Source organism: Bos javanicus, chromosome 16 (genome assembly GCF_032452875.1).
Source record: "Bos javanicus breed banteng chromosome 16, ARS-OSU_banteng_1.0, whole genome shotgun sequence".
NCBI classification, from domain to species: Eukaryota; Metazoa; Chordata; class Mammalia; order Artiodactyla; family Bovidae; genus Bos; species Bos javanicus.
The window spans coordinates 14,193,001-14,217,404 of record NC_083883.1 but is presented as its reverse complement, the minus strand read 5'-3'; positions in this window follow the sequence as shown (position 1 = coordinate 14,217,404).

The window sequence follows — 24,404 nt, the reverse complement described above, 5'->3', positions numbered from 1 at the left end:
AGGAAGAAAGAATGCTTAGCTATACCCTAAGAGTTAAAATAAAGCAGTATTATCAATTTACAACAAGAATATCCATCATAAGAATGGTAATAGGCATACAGAATCAAATAATGGAATTCATATATAATATAGCTCTCTGTTGAGCTGTCTATTAGAGAATCCAGTGCTGATAAGAGAATTTCACTCTGAGTTTTGGGAAAACAGGAGTGAGTCATTTTGACCAAGTTATTTAACATCTCTTTTATCAACATGCTATCTGCAATTAAGGACTAATAGTAGTGCTCACCTCATAGGAGTATTGTGAAATTAATATGTATTAATTAATAGGTTAATATGTATGAAATATTGAAAAAGTGACTTCTATTAGATCATATGCTCAACAAAATACAATTTATTTATATACTTATTTATTCTGTCATTTATTTGATGAATACTCATTGAGCACTTGCTTTTTCTGGTACTGGTCTACGTGCTCAAAATATAACTGTGATCCCCACACACATAAATATATGTTCTCATTTGTATTATATTTTACTGAGAGACAAACAATAAAATAAACATGAAGTATGTCATAAAATGATGAATACTACAGACTGAAATAAAGAAGCAAAATCAGGAGGTGATATAGAAATTAAAATCTTAAGTGAAGTAAGAGAATATATAATATAACTCAGGCTTCCACAGCAAAATATCATAGACTGGGTGGCCTAAACAACAGAAATATATTTTCTCACAGTTCTGGAGCTAGAAGTTTGAGATCACGGTATCAGCACAGTCAGGTCATGGTGAGTGCTCTCTTGCTGACTTGCAAATGGCTGCCTTCTTTCTGTGGCCTCATAATGTAGAGAGAACTCTGGTGCTTCTATATCTACTTATAAGGGACCAGTTTTGCCAAATCAAGGCAACATTCTTATCATTTCATTTAACCTTAATCATCTCCTTGGAGGACCTAGCTCCAAAATAGTCATGTCAAGAATTTAGGGCTTCAACATATATATGAGTTTTTAAGGGGACCCAATTCAGTCCACAGCAGGGAGTTAGGAAATTCCTCCCTGAAAAGATAGCATTTAAGGGCATACCTTGCACCCCACTCCAGTACTCTTGCCTGGAAAATCCCATGGATGGAGGAGCCTGGAAGGCTGCAGTCCATGGGGTCGCTGAGGTTGGACACGACTGAGCAACTTCACTTTCACTTTTCACTTTCATGCATTGGGGAAGGAAATGGCAACCCACTCCAGTGTTCTTGCCTGGAGAATCCCAGGGACGGGGAGCCTGGTGGGCTGCCGAATATGGGGTCGCACAGAGTCGGACACGACTGAAGCGACTTAGCAGCAGCAAGGGCATACCTTAAGTAAGTAGTAGAATGATCCAGGGATTGTGTGGGAAAGGCTAATTTATTGAAGAAGAAAGGTAAGAGCAAGTCCCTGAGCCTGCTGTGTAGCTATAATGGATGAGAGGCAAGGTCAGATTGTATTCAGCTGTTAGGCCATTATAAACACTCCATTATGAGTGAGATGGGAAGCCATGGTAGCAAATAAGTGACCAGGTGTGACAAAATTTTAATAATATGACCCTGATTATTATATTAAGAATATATACAAAGGAGAGAATTGGTAAATAGGAATATTAGATACAAAGAGTAAAAGAGTCCCAGATTACAATGAATTGAACAAAAATAATAGCAACAACAACAACAAAAATGAGCAACTGTTAGCATCCACAACTTTTTAAAGTAAAAATGTAAAGATCTTTTGGTGGATATGTAGACTGTGAGAAAATAAGACAAAGCCATCAAAGAGGGCTTCAACATTTTGGAATAAGCAACAGGATAAAGGAATAGTCATTTAATATTCACGGAAATGTAGGAGAACAAGTTTAAAATAAAAATCAGGCTTCCACATTTGGATATGTAAAGTCTGAGATGCCCATCAACTACCCAAACGATGAGAGTTGTATGTACACTGAGAGTTCAGGAGAGGAGCTTGGTTATTTTGAGCATCCAGACTCATCAGCATGACTCTGAATAAGTTCAGTAAAAGAGTAAATGTGGGTCTAAAAAGAAGTCTAGATCCAAGGACTGATATTATGATACTGTAACTTCAGGGAGTAAGATGAAGGGTGCTCGCAAAAGAGACCGATGAAGAGACAGGAAGGAATTTAGAGGGATCTAGTGTTCTGGAAGTCAATTTAAAAATAAGGGGGTGGGGTTTCCAAAGGGAGGCACTAGTCACTTTCATTAAATACTGCAGCGAAGTGAAGTAAAAAGAACCAAGAAATGGCCATTGGGTTTTGCAACCTAGAGGTCATTGTAGACATGAGCAAAGAGTTACAGTGCAATGGTGGGATCAAACACCTGATTTGAGCGAGTTTAATACAGATTATGTGTAAATATACACAAATATTTCAAGGTATTTTATTATAAAGAGGGGGGATAAAGTGGGGCAGTAGTTCCAGGGGTAAGTGAACATTATACATATATATATATATATTTAATTTTTTTTAATAGGAGGAATAATATGTTTGTCTACTGATAGGAAAGACCCAAAATATTTCATGATTGAGATAAAAGTTTCATGGGATTATATTTCAGTTATAATGTATTATTTTAATTAGCAATTTTATGTAAAAAAGTCACAATTAAAAAATATGTAAAACCTTTTTAACTTTTTAAAGAATATATATCATTGCCTTTCAACAACCCACATAGACACTAAAAGAGCCTCACACACAAAGCCGTGGGTTCTTAAAATACTGTCCAATCCATAAGCTTGAAATCTTTATTTACTCTTTTTCATGAATCTGGGAATTTTTAGTAGGTAAAGTCAGCCTGGTTTGTCATTTGATTATTGTTTGATTGTTGAAAATTTAGCAGCTTAAAAAATATATTCATTCTCTCCCAATCTCCATGGATCAGGACTACAGGCAGTAATCACTGATGTTCCACACGGAATCTCACAAGGGTAAAATCAATGTGTTGGTCACACTGAATCCCCTTCTAGAGATTGAGGTATTGCTCCAACTCAAGCAAAATTCAGTTTCTTGTAGCTGTAGGTCTAAGGACCTGAGTTCTTAGTAGTTGCCCCATCTTCCCTGTTATGGAAGCATCTCCACAACGGGATAGTTTGTGTCTTCAACGTCCACAGATGATCATCTGATGCCTATTGTCTCCTACCTCCTGACTGTGTTATAAAGGTCAGGCATGCTTAGGGTGATCTCTCTTTTGATTAATTCCAAGTCAATGGACTGATGACATTAACCACATCTGGAAACTCCCTGCCCTTTGCTGTATGAAATCCATCACATTCATGTAAGGGCTACCCCACTAAAAGTAAAGGGATTATATAGGGCCTGCTTACCAGGGAGCAGAAATTCTGCCTACCATTCTAAAAAAAAAAAAGGGGGGGGGATATTAAGAATGTCCTTGTGTTCTTTCATATGAATTTCAACTCTGAGATGAAATCCACAGTGTGGATACAGTCTTCTTAATTAAACTAGGGATATATGAGTAAGAGAATTGGTATGGTATGGTCTCTCACATAGACCATTTAAAAGTTAAACTGGGTATAAAATAATGTCCCCTACTTTCCTTTCCCTATACACACACACACACACACACACACACATGGGTTTTCAAAGTAAACATAGGAAGAGCTCCCAAAAAACAAAAACCACTGAGGAAGAATGTAAGGAAAGCTTCTAAATTAATGTAGCTTATTATCAATATAAATTTAGGCTGTTTAGAAATAAATAATATAGTAATATATAATATCACTATAATAATCAGTTATAGATATAGATATTAGAATATAATAGATACTAGATACTATAATAGGTACATATAATAGATACTACTTCCCTGGTGGCTCAGATGGTAAAGCGTCTGTCTACGATGCGGGAGACCCAGTTTTGATCCTTGGGTTGGGAAGATACCCTGGAGAAGGAAATGGCAATCCACTCTAGTTCTAATGCCTGGAAAATCCCATGGACAGAGGAGACTGGTAGGCTACAGTCCCTGGGGTCGCAAAGAGTCGGATATGACTGAGGGATTTCACTTTTACTTTTCTTTCATAATAGATACTAGACTATCATTAATAAATTTCAATAGAAAATAGATTATCAAATTATAGCAACTTTTTGATTTATAATAGATGTCTATATGAATATAAAATTATATAAGCAAATCACATTGTAAACATATACTCATTTATATAACATTACTCTTTCTGGTATTGGTATTCTGCTAGATGTCTTTATTCTAATATCGGTTCCTGTATTGACTTAACAGAAGGAAAAATCCCTTCAACTGTATCAGAGTAGTTTCAAGGTGGTAAGGCAAGGGGTGAAGGCCTCTATCACACTTCCTTTCCCTTAGTCTAGCAAATATATAGTTTTGTAATCACAGGCAACACGTTCCATTGATGAAAATTAAACTAGGTAACTGCCTTGCACAAGCATGCATTAATTTACAATCTGGTTTAACATTGCCCTTAAGAACTGCAGTGTAAGACACTTTTAATAGCATACACAAGATTAAAAAAAAAAATCATGAGGCCCTGTGAAATTCATATTATGCTTTTGACCAAGCTAAAATCATGACATGTTGAAAATCTCACAGAATTTACAATGGTTTACCAGTGTTTGAACTTGTGTATAAACTAAATTTTCTTCTTCTATTTGTTATCTATATTTTACCAATAAAGTGTATAATGATAAAGAATTAAAAATAGCAAAATAGTTTATATTGAATTTTTTTGAATAGTTATTCATTTTAAAATGTTCTATCTAGATTTTAATCACCATATAAATAATGTGACAGAATCTTAGTCCCTGATATGAAAGATAGGATTTATGAAATTTCAATAGAACAAAATATTAACACTTCAAAACACACAGACTAGAATAGTGTTTCTAAGAATAACAAGACATAAATTGAAAAGGGCTGTAGCTTCCTTGTAAACTATTTCAGCTAATATTTCTTTAGCACTTAAAGGAGTAACTGGCACTCTGGTGCTTTACACTTCACCATCTGAGCCACTAGGGAAGCCCATTAGCAAGTGATAATTACGAGATTTCAATCTATTCTCTTTGATTCTAAAGCCTGAACCATAAACCATTGCATAATATTACTTCAATTTATTTTTATTATGTTTGGTGTTGTATGTGAAGAAAGCTGAGTGCTGAAGAATTTATGCTTTTGAACTGTGGTGTTGGAGAAGACTCTTGAGAGTTCCTTCAACTGCAAGGAGATCCAACCAGTCCATTCTAAAGGAGATCGGTCCTGGGTGTTCTTTGCAAGGACTGAATGCTAAAGCAGAAACCAATACTTTGGCCACCTCATGCAAAGAGTTGACTCATTGGAAAAGACTCGGATGCTGGGAGGGATTGAGGGCAGGAGGAGAAGGGGATGACAGATGATGAGATGGCTAGATGGCATCACCAACTCGATGGACCTGAGTTTGAGTGAACTCTGGGAGTTGGTGATGGACAGGGAGGCCTGGTGTGCTGCAATTCATGGGGTCGCAAAGAGTCCGACATGACTGAGCGACTGAACTCAACTGAATGTTACAATCCCCCAAATTCTAAAATCTGTAATTAGCCTGTTGTAGAGAAGGCGATGGCAACCCACTCCAGTCCTCTTGCCTGGAAATTCCCATGGATGGAGGAGCCTGGTAGGCTGCAGTCCATGGGGTTGTGAAGAGTCGGACACAACTGAGAGACTTCACATTCTCTTTTCACTTTCATGCATTGGAGAAGGAAATGGCAACCCACTCCAGTGTTCTTGTCTGGAGAATCCCAGGGACAGAAGAGCCTGGTAGGCTGCCGTCTATGGGGTAGCACAAAGTCGGATACAACTGAAGCGGCTTAGCAGCAGCAGCAGCAACAAAGGCAGTTTATATGTGACTTTAACCATTCCAACTTATTTTTATGTTTAATCACATTTGAGTGTGTGTGTGTGTGTGTGTGTGTGTGTGTGTGTGTGTTTTAATGCTTTACATTGTTTTAACTGTTGGGCTTCTCTGGTGGCTCAGATGGTAAAGAAACTGCCTGCAAGGCAGATTCCCTTAGTCAGGAAGATCCCCTGGAGAAAGAAATGGCAACTCACTCTAGTATTCTTGTCTGGGAAATTCCGTGGAGAGAGGAATATGGAGGGCTACAGTCCATGGGGTTGCAATGAGTCAGACATGACTTAGAGACTAAACAACAACATAAATCATAGCTGCAACCAGACTTCTAGACAGTAAGATATGAGGAAGAGTTGACTCATCTGACCCAATGTCTTTGTAAGCTTCCCCTTCTTCTCTATTCCATGCAAGGACCTCCCCAGCTCATGTGCTTATTTGAGAAGCAGTTCCTTCCAGGTAGGAGAGGAATATCCTTCAAACAAGGACACCTGATTACATTATCCATGCCTTGTTTCTATTTACATTTTCCCAATCTCAAAGAGGAGGCAGATCTTTGGCAGATCTTTAAATAACAACTGGGAATCTATGCTGATCCTAAACATAATGCCCAGTCCTCATTAAACTTAATTTATGAGCTGTATTTTCATAGCTGATCACTGTCTACACAGGATTATTTTGTCTCCTTGTCTGAGGACCCTACTTCTGTTCGGAGTGCTCACCTATCTTTGTCCCTTCCTTCATCATCCCTCTTGTTAGTTCCCCTCCAAACATTTTTTGACTGATCCAAGGCTTCAGCCCTTGTACATCTTCCTTTTCCTATTTATATTCACTGGCTACATCAGTTCATTTACCATCATTACAGTAAATGCCTTGAATTTGCTGATGAATCAAATTTGTGTATCCATTCTTGACTCCTTTGAAACCCTGATTCCTATATTCCAGGACTACTTCAATGTATAGCTGGCATCTCAAATCTAATGCTGTCACCAGAGGATGAGGGGAGAAAAACAAAAACAATAGTCTGATCCTCTCACAATTACCCTATCTCCATTAATAGGAATCCTACCAGTCCCTTAGAAGAAAAACCTTGACGTCATCATCGCCTTTCCTCTTTCACATGTCACAGTGACTCCTTCCAGTAATCCTGTTGGTTCAATCTTGAAAACATACCCCAGATGAGAGTAGTTCTCGTATCTTTCACTGCTACCGTCCTGCACCTAGTCACCAGGATATCACACAGGTTGTGACAACAGCCACCTCGTGGTCATGCTACTTTTGCTCATATAACCTTTTATTCTATCCATTCACTTGCTAAAATTGTGAAGATGTACACTTGAGTCACCCCTCTAGCTCCAAACATTTCATTGGCTTCTCATTTCGTGAACAGTAAAAGAAAAATTCTAATAGTAGCTTAATCATCTTAACAATTCTTTACTCAATGTCTAATTTCTCCAGTGGAGCATCTCTGACCTCATCTCCTTTCTCTTCAGATTAAGCCATTCAGGCCGCCACGCTCTTGCTCCTGCCTAAGAGTTTGTCCCTCATTTGTCTTTTCTCTCTTTACATAAAATACGCTTCTCATATCTTTCTCCCTGACTTCATTCAAGTCTGTATTCTTTATAATGTCTTCCCAGGCTACTTTTAAAAATTTTGCTGTCTCCACTAACACTTGTTAACTTTTGACCTTTCTCTATAACACACATCAACAACTAATTAAGTAGAATGTGTTTATTTATCCTGTTTATTCTGTCTCTACCTATTAGAAAGCAATCTTCTTTGACACAGATATGCTTTTTTTCCCCCTTGTTTAATTACATTAAATGAAATATTAAGGTTTAATAAATAATCAAAGTGTTTATTGAAGAAAACAAAAAGATAACAATGGAAATAAAGAACATCTTTCTTATGCTTTAGATTTTCATATATATATATATTCATTAACAAATATTTATTGAACACCTACACTATAATAAATATAGCTCAGTGTGGAGAAGATAAAGTTATGTGGGCACTAACAAAGTCTATACCTCTTGGTGAGCTTACAATCTATGAGGAAAAGCATTAAAAAAACTAACAAGCAAGTAATCTTTTAAAATATGTTCAAACGATACCAATCACTGTGAAAAAATCAAAACATTAATTAGAATGCTGTGCTGGTATGTTCCTGGGCTATAGGAAGCTGGGTTAGCAAGCAAGGTGAAGGACAGCCTCATTACAATCCGAGGATATGATACTTAAACTGAGACTTTGAAGATGTAAATCAGACTGCCAAATGGAGATATTTGAGGATGTCACTTTGTATCTAGGGTAAATCAAAAACAAGACAGAACTTCAGACCAGGACAACACAGAACGTCTAGGAACCAAAGGAGCTCATAGTGGAATGACCATGATGAGTGAGGAAAAGCAATAAATGGGTTTATGCAGGAAAGGGACAGAAATGGATTAATATTTTTAAATGTTCAATTTGTGTGTTCCATAAAGAATGAATTCTAGTGGAACAAAAGTGGGAGTTAGAAGGTAACCAGGAGGCAACTATCCGATTCAAGGCTATGCATACTAACTTTGAGGATTAACGTAGTGGTAGTGGAAAGTTGGAAAAATGGATAAATTTGAGGTACATTTTGGGAGTAAAGTCCACAGTACCTACTGATGGATTTTATGGGAATAAAGAAAGGAGGGAAATACATAATCAGTGCTCAACTTTCAGGCTGGAACAACTTTCTGAATTTTAGTATTTCCTTTGAGGAAAACAAAGAATCACGTTCAGTATGCATTATGTTTGAGATATCTATTAAACATGCTGGTAGAGCTGTAAGTGAGCAATTACAGGCATTTGGAAGTAAGATGAATGTGGAACTGTACCTGCTGGCGATCTTATTTGTCACTTGTCACCACAAACAAGATCCATGACTTGCATGTGACTGAAGACCAAAAAATCAGTGTTGAATCAGATTGTTCCTCAGCTCTCCAAATGTACATGTGGAAAACCTTATCTTTGTTTATAAACCTAATATTCAAAATACTTAAGAGATTTCTAGTGTTTCTAATGTTTTTCTTTACTATTGGTAATAAAGTAATTAAAATCTAAGTCATTAGTTCTCATCATTTTGTTTTTGTGTGTGAACTGAAAATGTATTTTTCCAAACACATGACAAAATTATGCTAATGCATGCCTAAACTGCTCTTTTTTTGAAAGCAGGCTACTTGCAAGCTTTAAAACAATGTTAATGAATGCATATTCCAAATCTTTAAAAATCAAATACCTCCTTTGAGAATTTTCTTTCCAGACAAATATTTATGTTTTTTTCTCTTAGAGTTTTTCTTTTTTTTTTTTTTTGCTAGAGGTTTTACTTTTTTAAATATGATAAAAGCTCAGTATAAATGACAACAACACAACACAAAACTTCTATTCTGCTTCAGGGTCCAAAAATCCAATTATATTTTATTGTAAGAGTTGGAATAAAGTAAAAGAAAAAAGTGGGAAACACCAATACATCTTATAAGCAAAGTGAAGCAATTTCCCTAGAGACAAGAATAAGATGTATCTTCCAACTTCATCCATCTTAGTATTCAGAGTACTGTTTACTATAGAGAATTTAAATATAGCCAATATGTTCATCTACATCTTAATGCCCTTAACTAAGGCAAAATGACCACTTTATACAAATGACAAATATACAAAATATACAAATGACCACTTGCCCCCACTTTGGATTAGACAGTTATTCAAAACTGTTGAATAAGCAAATAATTTTGTTTTCAAGGTACTATTTATTAGCTTAAGTCCTAGTGAACTGTGTAATTTCAATTGTGCACATCTTTTGAGAAGGGCTTGTCTAACTGCAACAAGCATTATCACATATCCCCATGGTTAGAACATCAAAGAAATGAGACAAAAATCAAAGGGAACTGGAGAAATAGGACCTACATGATTAATTATATGCACATACCTGTTATGAGTGTGATTTCTATACTGTTACTGGAAATAACATACCACTATTTTGAAGTATTTTGACTGTTCTAGACACTGACTTTTTAGAAATCTTAATAAGCTAGTGACAGAGGCAGCCTCATGATATTACATTATCTACTTTTACCTGATTTTGATGAAAAAAAGCCAGTCTGATATTGTTTATTATATCATATATGCAAGCCTTCACTCTAATTTACAGTGAGAAACAAGGAAGAGAGTATGTTCCTGGAACATTATAAAAGCAAAACTATATAATTAGAAAAAAATCATGTGGTTGGATACAACAGAAAACTAAATCTAATCAAAAACATATCAGATTGCACAAGAAATTATTTAATCATTATGTTTCTGTTTTTTTATGTATGTATCCATGCTCACTCAGTCATGTCTCACTCTTTGCAACCCTAAGGACCATAGGAATTTTCCAGGCAAGAGTACTGGAGCAGGTTGCCATTTCCCACTCCACGGGATCTTCCTGACCCATGGATCAAACTCCTGTTTTATTTGAACATAATTATCAGTTTGTGTTTACAATAGACATTGAAATATTTCAAAAATCATCTGAAATGTTTAGTGTTTCTCTCTCTATCCTGCCCTTCACTCTCTTTGTAGTGCACAGGGGCTCTGGCTTCCCCTCTTCCCTTCTTATTTCAATCCCATCTGCCCTTTGGGCAAGGAGAAGTCCCCTTGGTTCTGTAATGTCTATTTATTATTGACTTTCCTATATTCTATAGCACCTTATTTTTTCTCTATACTATATTCCCAAAGATCCCGGAATAAGGAAAGACATTTTCTTATTGAATTCATTCCTCACCTGCTGCATGCATTCACTGTCCTCCATAACATCACTAATCAATATGCCCATGGATACTCATCACATGAACTACGATTCATATGATTCATGATGCATCTCATTCATTCAGCTATTTAAAGGTTCCCCCATTTTTTCACTTAGTCAAACTCTACTTCCTAGGTGCCAAATGCATTTCTCTTCACTCTTCAATAGTCTATAAACTTCCAGATGTGAGGAACACAATATAATTTGAACAGTGCCTGTGCAAAATGGAATAAGTAGGTATTTGTCCACCTGTGTGTCAAAGAAAAGCTTCCAATCACCTACTCAATAGTTTAGATGATGTATGAGCAGCACATATGGAAAAAAAAAATATATGTGTGTGTGTACATATATATATATATATATATATATATATATATATATATATATCTCACTAGCTTTGTGATGATAAAGGGCCAACAGTTATACCAGATGTTTTGGCAAACCAAAATAAATTGTATTCAAATTTTCAGTTCAGCTCAGTCGCTCAGTTGTGTTTGACTCTTTGCAACACCACAGACTGCAGCAATGCCAGGCCTCCCTGTCCATCACTAGCTCTTGGATCTTGCTCAAACTCATGTCCATTGAGTTGGTGATGCCATCCAACCATCTCATCCTCTGTCGTACCCTTCTCCTCCTGCCTTCAATCTCTGCCAGAATCAGGGTCTTTTCCAGTGAGTCCTTTCTTTGCATCAGGTGGCCAAATTATTGGAGCTTCAGCATCAGTCCTTCCAATGAATATTCAGGACTGATTTCCTTTAGGATGGACTGGTTGGATCTCCTTGCAGTCCAAAGGACTCTCAAGAGTCTTCTCCAACATCACAGTTCAAAAGCATCAATTCTTTGGCACTCAGTTTTCTTTATGGTCCAATCCTCACATCCATACATGACTACTGTCAAAACCATAGCTTTGACTAGATGGACCTTTGTTGGCAAAGTAATGTCTCTGCTCTTAAACTGAACTTTTAGTCAGCTAAAAATCTCAAAATTTTCCTACTATCTTGCGATGTTTAGCCCTCATCGCTCAGTCCAAGTTATCTTAAGCACAGAATTAACATTTCCCCTTTACACAATGCTTGATATACAGCAGAAATCCCATATTTTTTATAGAATGAAAAACATTAGAATAAAGCCATTTATAAACACATTTTTTTTTATCTTAGGAGTAAACGAAGTTTTTTTAGAGATGCAAGCTATGAAAAGACTACAACCAGCCTATTTTTGACTTTGGACTTTCTCATAACTTCTCTTTTTCATCTACCATGCCCTACACTTCATTTATAAATGAAAGCTAAAAATGTAGAAAAATAATAAAAGAAATCTCATGTGCACTCTGTAAAAGGAATATATAAAACATTTCCAATAAAAATCTTCAATATAAACACACAATCCCAGTCACAGAGAAATATCACCACAACCTTAAGAGCTTAAAAATATAGAAAACTAAAGAAATAGAAACTCAGATCTTATTCAAGGAAACTATAAAAGTCAGCCTCTGGTGAAGGTCAAGGTTAATAACCCTTGAAGGGGACTCTCAGAGAAAGCAGAGGAACATAAAATTTCTACTAATTGTGGTGTCACACAAACCTATCAGTCATCAAAATCGGATCTTTCTCCAGCCTCAGAAATTTGCCTCTTGTGTTCTGTTTTTAAAACCCCACATAATCCTTAAAGTTAATTCCCTAAATTATAGTTTCCCACTTGATATTTTTTGTTTTCTTTTCTTTTTTAAAGCCTAACTGTTCTTTCACATATCAATTTTCTTTTTAATACAGAAAAAGAAGTATTGTATTCGTGAGCCATTGAGATCATCTCAGAACTTAACTGGGCCTTCTGAAGAGTTTTTAACCCCTCCAAGTAATTTGATGAGCATTTCAACCTTGTTACTCTTTAAAGCCATTTTTTAAAAAATAGTTAATTACTAAGGAAGCTAGTAACATATTGGTAGAGGTCTTTTACCAGAATGACACACATAGACTAAATCACATATTTGGGGAGTAACAATTCAGTTATAAAAGCAACTAACTCCATTATGATCCTGTCTTTTCTCCAAAGAAATCAGAAAGGACTATTAAATACCTTCCCAAAATTCAGCTCAGTTGTATCCATCCAATTTCCTGATTTACTAGGATAATTACAGCATCTGAAGTTGTTTACCAAGTTAGAGAGTAAGTTGAGGACTATTTTGAGGACTACAGTCAATCTCTAAATTTCTTTGGGGATAGAGGTATTGATAGCATAGTGTATTAGTCACTCAGTCATGTCCAACTCTTTGTGACCCCATGGACTGTAGCCCGCCAGGCTCCTCTGTCCATGGAACTCTCCAAGCAAGAATACTGGAGTGGGTTGTCATTTCCTTCTCTAATAGATAGCATAAACAGGACTAAATGCAGCAAGAATAAAAGGATTTAATACACACCTGGCTCTCTGTCCCTGAAGAACAGACACCTTGACCTTAGGAGTTCATCACAAAAATTTGGGTCCAGGGCAGAGATAATATGGGGGATCATTCCATTCTAGCCCATTGAAAAATATTGCAACGGGTATTGACTATTCAGATACCAATTAATTCAGTTCTCTAAATGCATCTGAAACGCCCAAGGATGTATGAGTGGAGAACAGATTTATATTAGATCAAATATTTTTTCATGGCTGCACACCTAAGATTTATCAAGAAGGTAATATTCATGAAAAACTTATCAGTTCAGTTCAGTTCAGTCGCTCAGTTGGTCCAACTCTTTGCAACCCCATGAATCACAGCACACCAGGCCTCCCTGTCCATCACCAACTCCCAGAGTCCACTCAAACTCACGTCCATCGAGTCGGTGATGCCATCCAGCCATCTCACCCTCTGTCATCCCCTTCTCCTCCTGCTCCCAAATCCCTCCCAGCATCAGAGTCTTTTCCAATGAGTCAACTCTTCACATGAGGTGGCCAAAGTACTGGAGTTTCAGCTTTAGCATCATTCCTTCCAAAGAACACCCAGGACGGATCTCCTTCAGAATGGACTGTTTGGATCTCCTTGCAGTTCAAGGGACTCTCAATAGGGAGATGCAAAAATGAACATGGGAGCAAAATTATTGCTAAGTGCATTTTTTTCATTCATTTTATCCAAATTTGCATTTATTATAATTATGCAATTGCCAAGCTCTCATTTCTGATATTGTTGCTGAGATGAAAAAGATTTATAGTGAGGGTTTGAGGGTTATAGTATCCTTATTTTATTTCTTCATGATGCTTTCATTTATGATCCATTAATATCAAAGATCTGGTTTCCTACCTACCAAAGTAAATCCATTCATAGGACTTGATCTGAGCATCTTAATTATTTCCTCTGTTTGTGACCTTTCAAGAGAAATAATGTCTTCTGTTACTGGAAAAAAAAATTAAACTTAGACATGCAATTTATCACACTAGAACAAGCTCTTTACAGTTATTTTCTTAAGACAGTTACTAAATATAATTTTTTAAGATTTTTTTTTCCATCTTAGAAAAGTGTGAACTGCAAGACAGTATTTTTTGTTCTTTATTTTGTTCAGGGATAAGAGATGCCTGGCAGTAAACAAGCAGCTTTGGGGGAAAATTAATTCCTTTAAATCAATGCTAGTTTGTAACATTTTAGTTTATAAATCATAACTTACAAACCACAGAGGAAGTAAACCTCTCTCAAAGAGTATATATCCTTGAGAATGACCTGTGGACTGCCAAATTTTGAGTCACTGTCTTCCCATATGAAACTTTCCTTTGAAAGATTTATTACCCAAATTATTGGCTATTAACTAAGAATAATTTAGTGGTGGGTAAATTATATAATTCAGAAAGGTCACTGAAATCTAATCCCTAGTCCTACAAAACACATACTATCAATCAACGAATCAGAAGTTTTTAAAATTTCTGCATCAAATTCACTATGACTTAACTGATACCAATCTGAAATTGATGTTGACTCAGAAAGTGATAGCAACTTTTGAGGAGGAACAGAGTACAAAAAATGGTTATGAATAAGTCAGTTAAGGCCAATTGCAAATATCAGTTTTAAAGATACTAGTCTGTGCTAAACTTTTCCTTGTTTCCTTTTTTTTTTTTTTGGAAAGAGCAGTAGGTCATTGGTATCCATTTAAATTATGTGTATGAATAAATAAAATATTTTCCAAACCTAGACATTAAGTGCTTAGATACCCAATTATTCAGAATTATGTATAAAACTTAGACATAATTTATCACAAAATTTAAAAGCTGCATTTGGATTAATAAAAAAATAAAAATGATGTTTTACAAAATAATACCAAGTAGTTTTAAAAACTATAATCATTTTACACAAGTGACTGTCAAGTTATTGATTGAAGGATCCATGTAAATTCCTGGAGCTAACATGTGTTTATCTTTTTGGTTGGGCAAGTGGAATTAAAGGAATTTTAAAAATGCTTTAAAACACTCTCACAATTTAAACTCTTTCAGCTATAATCAAATTAAAGCAAAGATTAGATTTAACCAAAATCTCTTATCTGCCATTAGGGGAAAAGGAGATAACTGCAGATACAAAATAGCCAAACAGTCTTCCACACTGGATGAAGATTTCCTACCAAATTTACATTTTATCTCAGAACACAGACTGTCATTAAAGAATCCCCTGCAAAATGATAGGGCTGACCAGGAAATGCTAGACTTTTGATTCTAGTGTATTTGGATACTGTGAGCACTGTGTGGTGGGGTCTGGAAGAGGGTAAAGTGATGTCGCTCAGTTGTGTCCAACTCTTTGCGACCCCATGGACTATAGCCTACCAGGCTTCTCTGTCCATGGGATTTTCCAGGCAAGAGTACTGGAGTGGGTTGCCATTTCTAAATGCATTTGAGTGTCCAACAAGATGGGGGAAACTACTTATGGGTTGTGAATTCAGAGTCACAGTGATTAGTGACAAGTAAGTAATTATTGGGGCTTCCCTGGTAGATGAGCAGTGAAGCACCTGTCTGCAGTGAAGGCTACATGGGTTCAATTCCTGGGTCAAGAACATCCCTGGAAGAGGGCATGACAACCCACTCCAGTATTCCTGCCTGGAGAATCCCATGGACAGAGGAGCCTGGTGGGCTACAGTCCATGGGGTCACAAAGAGTTAGACATGACTGAAGTGACTGAGTATGCATACATGCACAAGTAATTATTATGAAGGCCCAGAAATAATTAACCAGGATTTACAACATAACAGAGCCAAAGAATTGCAAACCTGGGTGTAGCAAAATATAAAGAAAGAAACCCACATTAGACATTAGTGAAATGTACATCCTGAAAAGTCAAGGACCAAGAAAAGGGAAGTTTGAAAACTACATTTACTCTCTTGGGTAATTTATTTAGTGATAAGGAATATACATATCCATCCTAAAAAATTAAGCCACATTGCTAAGAGCATCTGTTTTATGCTAGATAGTTGTGCTCTAAGAAGCAGTGGATCATTGGGAATAACAAAAGCAAACAGACCTATGGGATCTTGTGAACTAAAGTGATAATCCAAAAAGGTACTCAGGCATCAGAAAATAAAACTGGAAGAGAAATGTGAGATAAACTCTAGGAATAAAATTTTAAGAGCCTGTATCTAGAAGAAGGACTGGAAGGCAGAGTAAATTAACAGCAGAACTGATTCCTGGTACAAATTAACTTATTTACAAAACAGAAAAAGTCACAGATGTATAAAACAATCTTATGGTTACCAGGGGGGATGTGGGAGGGAGGGATAAATTTGGAGATTGGAATTGACACATGCACACTACTATATATAAAATAGATAACTAATAAGGACCTACCCTACAGCACAGAGAACTTTACTCAATACTCTGTTATAACCTATATGGAAAAAGAATTTTAAAAAGAGTGGATATATGTATATGTATAACTGAACTGCTTTGCTGTACAACAAAAACTAACACAACATTGCAAATGAACTATAACCCAATAAAGATTTTTAAAAATAAAATAAAAATGGTCCCTTGTAAGGTCTAGATTGTTCTCGAATCCAGTCATCAGACCTAGCTTGGTCAGAAGATATGAATAAATTATGTGACCAAGGCCTTAAGAAGGGATCAATGAAGGTAGGAAATCAGACGGATTATTATATGTAAAGTGGATATTACCATGTATTATCCCAACATACCTTTTTGGCCCATTAAAAACTGCCATCCTTCATAGATAGTAAAGCAATACAAAGCCAACATCCTTCTGTACCTTCAAGTTTCTGACATTAAGCTACAGAGGATGGGAGACTGGTCTCCATTTGAATGGTGTCTGAGAAACTCACATAGGATGGGAGTCTAACTATCTCTTGTTTTGGTATTTTTGTACTTTAGTGTGCAAACTGGATTGAGGATAGAGGAGTAACAGAAGAGACAAAGAGATACTAAAAATGCCCATCTTTCACACAAATTCAAGCAGGAGCTACAAGCATATTTTATCACATTGGTTGATAGCTGCAAAATCACACCAAGTTCACCACAATGATTATTGATTGTGTGTCTACTGCTATAAGGGCATTATGAAATAATGAGAGAAAGACAAAGACAAATTCCCCTAATATCATTTTGCATATATCCAGAGGATAACTTTGACATAGTTATTAATCATTATCATACAAACAAAAGTTATAAATGTTAAAAGAGAAATACACATGTGGGATGAAATGGGTACACAGAGGAAGGAATGAGCAAATTTCATAATTGTGTTGGTCTCTTACTTATGAAGAAAGGATAATATCAATTAATGTAGACAGAAGCAAAATACAGAAAGAAAACAATAAGGCACTGTTTCCCTTGACGGATCAAAGCCTTGTCATGGAGAGAGGACTTGCAGAACTCAATGAAGCTATAAGCCATGCCATTCAGGACCACCCAAGAGAGATGGGTTATAATGAAGAGCTCAGATATAACGTGACCTATGGGAGGAGGAAATGGCAACCCACTCCAGTATTCCTGTCATGAGAACTCCATGAACAGTATGAAAAGGCAGAAAGATATGACAAGGGAAGATGAGACTCCAAGGTCAGAAGGTGTCCAATATGCTACTGGGGAACAGCAGAGGGCACTTACTAATAGCTCCAGAAAGAATAAAGCAGCTGGGCCATACGGGAAAGGACAATCAGTTGTGGATATATCCGGTAGTGAAAGTAAAGTCCAATGCTGTAAAGCAAAGGACAGGAGTTTTAGCAAACTCTGGGACATAGTAAAGGACAGGGGAGCCTGGCATGCTGCAGTCATTGGGGTTGTAAAGAGTCAGAAGTGACTTAGCGTCTGAACAATAACAACGCACAGTTACAAGAAGACAGGTTAAATAAACCATGATTACTCTGGTTATCTGTGTTGCAGAGATCAATAAATAGCAGGGCATACAACTTTGGAAGTATTAAGAGACCTAATGTTTTGAATGTCCTTACAGGAGTAAGAGAATTGGATAGAGGAAATATGTGAAAAGACAAATGCTGAAAAACACTTTGAGAACTGCTGAATCCATAGATCCATGAAGCTCAAAAGATCACTAGCAAGGCAAAAACAATAGAAGAAGAAGAAAAAAAAGACAGACTTATTAAAGACTTCTAGATAAGTCACAGTGAAACTGTCCTACACCAAAAGGAAAGAGGAAATCTTAAAATCAACTAAAAGGAAAAATAAAGGATTATCTTAAATATTGGTCATAGCAAACAACTTCTACAACAATATAAGAGATGACCCTACACATGGACATCATCAGATGGTCAATATGAAATCAGATTGATTATATTCTTTGCAGCCAAAGATGGAGAAGCTCTGTACAGTCAGCAAAAACAGGAATGAAAGCTGACTGTGGCTCAAATCACAAACTCCTTATTGCCAAATTCAGACTTAAATTGAAGAAAGTAGAGAAACCACTAGGTCATTCAGGTATGACCTCAATCAAATTCCTTATGATTACACAATGGAAGTGAGGGACAAATAGATTCAAGGGATTAGATCTGATAGACAGAGTGCCTGAAGAACTATGGACAGAGGTTTGCAACACTGTACAGCAAGCTGTGATTAAAACTAACCCCAAGAAAAAGAAATGCAAAAAGGCAAAATGGTTGTCTGAGGAGGCCTTACAAATAGCTGAGAAAAGAAGAGAAGTGAAAGGCAAAGGAGAAAAGGAAAGCAGAGAAGCAGAGTTCCAAAGAACAGCAAGGAGAGATAAAAAAGCCTTCCTCAGTGATCAATGGAAAGAAATAGAGGAAAACAATAGAATGGGAAAGACTAGAGATCTCTTCAAGAAAATTAGAGATAGCAAGAGAACATTTCTTGCAAAGATGGGCTCAATAAAGGACAGAAATGGTACGGACTTAACAGAAACAAAAGATATTAAGAAGAGGTGGCAGGAATACACAGAAGAACTATTAAAAAAAAAAAAAAAATCTTAATGACCCAGATAACCACAATGGTGTGATCACTCACCCAGAGCCAGATATCCTGGAATGCAAAGTCAAGTGGGCCTTAGGAAGCATCACTATGAACAAAGCTAGTGGAGGTGATGGAATTCCAGCTGAGCTATTTCAAATCCTAAAAGATGATGCTGTGAAAGTGCTGCACTCAATATACCAGAAAATTTGAAAGCTCAGCAGTGGCCACAGAACTGGAAAAGGTCAGATTCATTCCAATCCCAAAGAAAGGCACTGCCAAAGAATGTTCAAACTACTGCACAAGTGCACTCATTTCACATGCTAGTAAAGTATGGGCTTCCCCCACAGCTCAATTGGTAAAGAATCTGCCTGCAATGCAGGTTTAATGCAGGAACCAATGCTGGTTCAACAGACCCAGGTTCAATCCCTAGGTCATGAAGATCCCCTGGAGAAGGGCATAGCAACCCACTCCAGTATTCTTGCCTGGAGAATTCCATGGACAGAGGAAGCTGATGGGCTACAGTCCATGAGGCCATAAAGAGTCTGACCCAACTGAGTGACTAACGCACACACAGCAAAGTAATGCTCAAAATTCTCCAAGTGAGGTTTCAATGGTACATAAACCGAGAACTTCCAGATGTTCAAGCTGGTTTTAGAAAAGGCAGAGGAACCAGAGATCAAATTGCCAACATCTTCTGGATCATAAAAAAAGCAAGAGACTTCCAGAAAAAAACATCTATTTCTTCTTCACTGACTATGCTAAAGCCTTTGACTGTGTGGATAACAACAAAGTGTGGAAAATTCTTCAAGAGATGGGAATACTAGACAGCCTTACCTATCTCCTGAAAACCTGTATGCAGGCAAGAAGCAGTAGTTAGGACCAGACACAGAACAACGGAATGGTTGCATATTGGGAAAGAAGTACACCAAGGCTGTATATTGTCACCCTGCTTATTTAATATCTATGCAGAGTGCATCAGGCAAAATTTTGAGCTGGATGAAGTACAATCTGGAATCAAGAGTGCCAGTAGAAATATCAATAACCTCATATATGCAGATGACACCACCCTTATGGCAGAAAGCAAAGAGGAACTAAAGAGCCTCTTGATGAAAGTGAAAGAGGAAGATGAAAAATCTGGCTTAAAACTCAACATTCAAGAAACTAAGATCATGACATCTGGTCCCATCACTTCATGGCAAATAGATGGGGTAACAATGGAAACAGTGACAGACTTTATTTCACTGGGCTCCAAAATTACTGTAGATTGTGACTACAGTCATGAAATTAAAAGATGCTTGCTCCTTGGAAGAAAAGTGATGAAAAAACCCAGGCAGCACATTAAAAAGCAGAGACATTACTTTGCCAACAAAGGTCTGTCTAGTCAAGGCTATGGTTTTTTCCAGTGGTCATGTATGGTGTGAGAGTTGGACTATAAAGAAAGTTGAGCACTGAAGAATTGATGCTTTTGAACTGTGGTGTTGGAGAAGACTCTTGAGAGTCCCTTGGACTGGAAGGAGATCAAACCATTCAATCCTAAAGGAAATCAATCCTGAATATTCATTGGGAGGACTGATCCTAAAGCTGAAGCTCCAATACTTTGGCCACCTGATGCAAAGAGCCTACTCATTTGAAAAGACTCTGGGATGCTAGGAAAAATTGAAAGCAGGAGGAAAAGGGGAAGACAGAAGACGAGATGGTTGGATGGCATCACCCACATACTGGACATGAGTTTGAGCAAGTTCCGGGAGATGGTGAAGGACAGGGAAGTCTGGAGTGCTACAGTCTATGCGGTCACAAAGAGTTGGGCATGACTGAGGGACTGAACAACAACAGTATTCAAATCAGTTTACCTTCAAAGGGCTAACTTCAAAAGGGGCTTAACTAATTTAACAATGGATTCTCTATCTCAACACGGAAAACAATAAGCAAGTAGGATAGCTTTAATACACTGATAGAAAATAACTATGAACCCAGAATTGTATAATGAATGCAGTATCTTTTAAGATAACTATCAGATTAGATCAGTTGCTCAGTCATGTCCAACTCATTGCGACCCCATGAATCGAAGCATGCCAGGCCTCCCTGTCCAAAATTCAGGAATTTCATCACTAGATTTACTTTACACTAGAATTATAAAGAATATATTAAGTTGAAAGAAATTGGTCTTCCATTGTAAACTATGATAAAACAGATTTTAAAAATTTTAGAAGGTAATAAATGTGGGACAAATTCACAAATTAACACTGCCTATATAGAGCAAGAATATCTGTTGGTGTTGAAATAATCAAAATACATGAAAAACATATTATAATTTAGAAATAGTATATGAGATTAAATTTTCAAAGGCAAAATCTTGAGAGTGTTAAGCACTGTTTAACTTTGAACAATAATTTTAAAAAATTGCCTACCTGTAATAGTTGAAAGTTGTCTTTGAAAGAAAGAAAAACAGAATAGATATCTTATCAGCTGGTGTCATTTCCCCCCATAAATCAACATTTCTGTTCCCACTTGTAGTTTCTTACTTCAAATCTCAGCCTGAGGCTTTTTCTGACTAAAGAGTCTGGTTCACCTATCAATAACAAATAAAATAGTCAACAAATAAACTAGTTTTCTTCCTTTGGGGAGCCAATACCACACGACATTTTCTACAGCATTTCCAAGAGGTCCCCACGACTGAGCCCCAGTTGCCCTCAGTAGTATCATGCTCAGTAGCAACTGAATTATGTGAACTTTCTTCTCTTCCTGTGTCACATCTGTACTATCTACTGGTTTTCCTGTACTATCTCTAACTTAAACTACTAACAAATATTACTCTCAGGGCATGCTTCTGAGATAACCCAATCTATGACAACATTAATCAAGTAGAGGGAATAATGGGATAAGAAATACTCAAACACCAAAACGTGGTAAGTAAGAGAGAACAAGGTACATAAACCTGGTGGGAAAAAAGGTTTGAGAGTAACATGGTAGACTTTATTCAAATATATTAATTAAACAGATAAAAACTGACTGAAAACTACAATCTAAAGAAAAAGGTTACCAGATACGTAGACAAATCAACAGATACAAAGCAAATCTAAAGAACACTATCAAACAACATGTGCTAATTAATATTTATAGAACACTATACAGAGGAGCCTGGCAGGCCTGGAAGGCTACAGTTCATGGGATTGCAAGGAGTTGGACATGAATGGCTAACACTTGCACTTTTTCACTTTCATACCCCAGAATAGGTGATTGGTGGTATCATGGGCCATAAAATACATTGTCTTGATAATCTGAAAAGATTAAATATTCCAAAGTATATTCTGTGACTCAAATGTAATTAATTAGAAATTAGTAGCAATGACATCTAGTAAAATCTCAAGTATTTGGAATGAAACAACACACATTTATAGAAACTATAGGTAAAAGAAGAGGTACCAAAAGGAGTTAAAAAAATATTTTGAAAAGAATAATAATAAAAATACATCAATTACTTTAGACACCTACTTGATAAGAGAAGAAATATTTTAAAAGAATGATCGAGTATCTAACTTAGGAAGTTAAGGAAAAAAGGAAATTAAACCCAAAAGTGAAGTGGGAGATTAAGAAAGATAAGAAAGAGAATCAATGAAATAATAAAAATAAATCCATGGATAAATGTAATGAAGCTAAAAGCTGATTAAAATTAACAATGAGCTCAAGAGGGAGAGCAAGAGTGAATGAACACAAATCACACATATCAGGGATGATGGATACTTCCACAAATTCTGTGAATACTGAAGTATAATGAAGGAATATTAAAAACCAATCCATGCTAGTAATGTTGACAATTTAGAAGAAGCAAACCCCATAAACAACATAATTTACTATATATGAATTGAAATCATAGATCATATATAAATAGCAGTATCTCCATTAAATTCTTAACTAAAATCACTTCCAGAAGGAAAACTCAAAGTTCAGACTGCTTCACTGATGAATTCTATCAAAAATTTAGGTAAGAAATAATACCAAAATTACAAAAATTCTTGCTGAGGAATTCCTCTGAAAGAAAACTTTCCAACTCACTTTAAGAGAACCATGTAACATAGATCCCAAAAGCTAACAAAGACACTATTAAGAAAATTATATTATAAACCAATACAGCTCTTAAAGTTAGAAATATAAACTTTTCATAATAATAGCAAAACAAATCTAGCAATATATTAAAAGTATAATAAATATAGCCAAGTGGGGGTAATCCCAGGAATACAGTTAGTATAACAAGCATCAACCAATATAATTTAGCAATTAGTATAATTGAATTAAAGAGAAAAAAATGTATGATTGTTTTAATAGAGTCAAAAAGTGACAAAACTCAGTAACCATTTATAACCATTATACGCAGAGTACATCAAGAGAAACTCTGGGCTGGAAGAAGCACAAGCTGGAATCAAGATTGCCGGGAGAAATATCAATAACCTCAGAAATGCAGATGACATCACCCTTATGGCAGAAAGTGAAGAGGAACTAAAAAGCCTCTTGAGGAAAGTGAGAGGAGAGTGAAAAAGTTAGCTTAAAGCTCAACATTCAGAAAACTAAGATCATGCCATCTGGTCCCATCATGTCATGGGAAATAGATGGGGAAACAGTGGAAACAGTGGCTGACTTTATTTTTGGGGGCTCCAAAATCACTGCAGATGGTGATTGCAGCCATGAAATTAAAAGATGCTTACTCCTTGGAAGGAAAGTTATGACCAACCTAGATAGCATATTCAAGAGCAGAGACATTACTTTGCCAACAAAGGGTTGTCTAATCAAGGCTATGGTTTTTCCAGTGGTCATGTATGGATGTGAGAGTTGGACATATCCATGTGAAGAAAGCTGAGAGCTGAAGAATTGATGCTTTTGAACTGTGCTGTTGGAGAAGACTCTTGAGAGTCCCTTGGACTGCAAGGAGATTCAACCAGTCCATCCTAAACGAGATCAGTCCTGGGTGTTCATTGGAAGGACTGATGCTGAGGCTGAAACTCCATTACTTTGGCCACCTCATGCGAAGAGTTGACTCATTGGAAAAGTCTCTGATGCTGGGAGGGATTGGGGGCAGGAGGAAAAGGGGATGACAGAGGGTGAGATGGCTGGATGGCATCACCAACTCAATGGACATGAGTTTGAGTGAACTCAGGGAGTTGGTGATGGACAGGGAGGCCTGGCATGCTGCGATTCATGGGGTCACAAAGTGTCGGACATGACTGAGTGACTGAACTGAACTGCAGTTAAAAATAATAATTATGCTCCCATTAGATAGAAAGAGGAACTTTGTTAATCTAATCAATGGC